The sequence below is a fragment of the Bombus impatiens genome, unplaced genomic scaffold (genome assembly GCF_000188095.3).
Source record: "Bombus impatiens unplaced genomic scaffold, BIMP_2.2 scf_0102, whole genome shotgun sequence".
Lineage (NCBI taxonomy): Eukaryota > Metazoa > Arthropoda > Insecta > Hymenoptera > Apidae > Bombus > Bombus impatiens.
In genome coordinates this window covers 364,723-368,336 of record NT_176521.1, presented here as the reverse complement: position 1 = coordinate 368,336, position 3,614 = coordinate 364,723, and the positions used below count along the sequence as shown (strand labels likewise).

General features: G+C 29.6%; 1 long non-coding RNA gene across 1 annotated transcript; it reads left to right on the top strand.

Annotated features, from left to right (window-relative positions):
* Positions 1-668: 668 nt before the first annotated feature.
* Positions 669-2,640, top strand: LOC112212066. The gene is made up of 2 exons (XR_002945860.2): positions 669-1,353; positions 2,349-2,640. It is a non-coding gene; the product is annotated as an uncharacterized LOC112212066 (long non-coding RNA).
* Positions 2,641-3,614: the final 974 nt, after the last annotated feature.

Below are 3,614 nucleotides of genomic sequence, written 5' to 3'. Positions count from 1 at the left end.
AACTAAAATAAAACCTCTGCCTCACCAAAGCAACCATACTGTTCTATCTCTAGTTTCGTAGATACACGATCAGGTTCACTCTAAGAATTATCGACTGTTATCTCTCTTCCGTTCTCTCGGTTTTTTCGAAACACACACATACATACCTGTGAATTCTTGTGTCTCGTCGAGTGATGTTTTCAAACAAGTATAGTTCATCGAAGATTTTGCGCTGATAGTCCATCAGTTTCGAATAAATAACCTTAACAAATAAGTAGTATAAATAATATGTATCCATGGGATATTCTATTTGAAGTGAACTACGCAATTATCTCCTAAACTATTTGTTATAGAAAAAAGTGTTTTAAGTAAAACTTACTTTGCTTCAAGAAGAACATCTTATGATAACTATCAGATTTGTCAAGGTGGAGACGTTTTCGAGATCTCAAGGTGACCTTTGCTTTTTTAAATGGAACTATATGTTTTCATTTAGTCAGTTTTGTAGTTCTGTTCGAAAGGAATTTATTGATCTAAATATGCTAGTGTTTCAAGGTCATTCAAGATCATATACTGTCGTTCAAAATTTACCTTTGTTGAACATCCCCACACATTGCTCTTCACAATATTTCGTTGATACGGTTGTAAACATGATTCGAAGTTACACTAACAATTTGGATTATAGATACTTTTGTTTACAAGTAGAAGTTTCACAAGTTAGAAAAATTTATCAAATGCTCTTTTCTGCAACAAATAGTTTAGGAGATAACTGCGTGGTTCGCTTCAAATGGCACACCCTCTTTCTCTTTTTTATAATTTTATTATAAATATTTTCTTTTTTGTACATTACATAAAAACACAGTAATAGCATACGTATACACCGTACAAAATGATACTTTCAGCCGATAGTGGATTATTTTTTATTTAAATTTTTGAAAAGTTAGAAATTACATGCGAATTTTCGATTACATGTAAGGTTAATCCCAAAGTAGAAATCTTAAATTCCCGCGTTGTTCTGAAGAATCTGTAGTATATCTTTAAAAAAAATTCCATTATCAACTCACTACAAGCCAAGTGATTTATCAAGATTTAATTAATAAACTCCACCGATAAATGACGGCGTATGTATGAAAATATTTACACAATATCTGATTACCATTTGCTACTGATACCTTTGTTTTTATGACATCGAATGGAACACCGTTGATACGTGCTTACAATCAGTGTTCGGTCTGCTCGTGCTGAATATCAGTATCTCATTTACGTTCGTTCTTTCTCCTTTTGTCATTTGAATTTGAATTCTTTTCTTATTCGAACATCTTGATAAGTATTCAGATAATGTCGAATTGCAAAATGTTTTGTGAGCAGTATTTTTCCGTAAGTAAAACTTTCGTCGAACAGTTTCAAGTTCTAAGTTTATTTTTTCTCTTGGAGTTACAAAAACTTTGTCGTCGTTTTTCAGAGTTACCTACTCTTACTTTGCCCAACGTAAAATATTCCTTACCATGGAACAGTTTTAGTCTAAGGTTTGAGATGCAGCGGTAGGTTTATGGTAACCGGAACTCCTGTAGTTCGTCTCAGGGAGACTTTCAAAATTCCATGAACATATGTGTAACATGTGTCACCGTTTTTTTTTTATATAAGTGAATGTGTGTACCAGTTCAATGTAACATACGTCAAATAGAAAGTCACAAAAGTGTACTTACAATACATCAGTTATATTTCAAATATTTTATCAGGATATACTTCAACAAAATTTTAATTTAAAACAATTTTAATTCTATGGAAATAAAATAAAGATTCATTGATTTTTTGTATTAGATAATCAATATTTGATAGCTGTTTAATTTTTATCAAATGGTAATGGGTTTTTACTTCTTACTAATACAAAAATAGAATGTAGGTTTAGCATGAATTAAGGGAGGAAATTATTTTTAGTAATCGTTCAAGTTCATGATCAGTGTTTGCTCATAGAGTTATACATTACATTATACGTATATATTACACGTATAAAAATATGCTGTATTCTGTTTAATAAGATAAATAGAATAAAATGAAATAAATTTATTTGTCCTCAATTTTTTTTCAGATTTAAATTATAAAAAAACATAAACAATTATGTATTTATTTTCAAATTAATAGTCTTGTAATATAAAATATCAAGTACAAATTTATATAAATAGTATAAAAATCCATATTATCAGAAGAAAAATAAAATATAAAATAAGAATGATGGAAGAAATTTTTACGCTTACGCGCTCGTAAAACCGGTCGTCCTTTTTACGGCTAATATTTCAGCGTTCAGCATCCTAAATAAATGACAACGCAGCATACAGGAGGCATGCTGGTATGTACATATTTCCGTTTCTTAGGGTAAAATGCAGTCTTTTCAGCGACCGTGCATCTGGTCACGTACACATTTGCAGCGAACACCCTTCGCAAAACGACAGAATAAAAGAGTGAAACAAGGAAAAGAAAAGAACCTAGCGAACAGCACAAAATTGCTGATATTGATTGCATTATTTGTACAGCGTTGTTCGCGTCCTGTGGAGTTTCACACGCGAATTTATCCTTATAATTGAGTCTGAACAAACGTGAAACATACGGAACGTATAGTGTAATTTATAAAGCATGTTGAGAAAGGAATTAAATTATTATTACTTATCACTGCATTATATTATTAACATCTCATAACATGATGTGTTGAATTATAATATTTTTCTCTTATAAGTAAATACAATTTAGATTATAAAGTTAAATAATATATCTTTTTCTAATTTGTAGCTTTTAGATTATTATTTCTATATTTTGAACTTTTTCAATTAATATTTATACTAATTGATTTTTATGCAATAGTTATTAATGTAAATATTATTAACATAATAAAGAAATCAATCTTTACTCTATTAAATGTAACAATCAAATCTCATTCATCTTTTCTTATTTATTTTAATGTTATAATGTTTATATAGATTTTGCTGTTTTACTTTTAATTTAGAAAGCGACAGAATCTACCATCAGTTATAATTTGTAAATATTTTCTAATGCCACTAATAATAGTAACATAAAAATTACATAATTAGTATTACTTTCGAATATTTTACTATCAAATAAATATTACTTTGAAGTACTGAACGAGTATATTTATTTATTTGATAAACTTTATTACTTTAAAGTATTGAACGAATATATTTAAAGTTTTCTTTTTTGCTGTGTTTACAAATATTATACGTATCATACAATAAATGTGGTTCACCTTGGCCCACTTATACCTTAAAGCAAGGATGCATATATGTAATGAAAAGGATACAAAAAGAAAATATCTACGGACGTAAAATTCTCTTCGACTTTCTCCTCCCAAGTATTCATTAATTTTTCATATATCATAGTCTTAAGAACGACGTTATTGCCATTCAGAGCGCAAACACCGCTTATGCAAATCCTACGTACGATTCTCTTGTCAACCTCAGTGTTCAATTGAATTTAACGATCGAGTTAAACCGATTTACTTTCATTATGATATTCGAAGCGAACGAAAGACTGACCAGAAGAGAAAAGAAGGAGAACCGAGCAAGCGAATAACGGTATGTAGTGGGTAATGGTAGCCCCAAGAAGCTTTAAATTATCGCAATTCAACT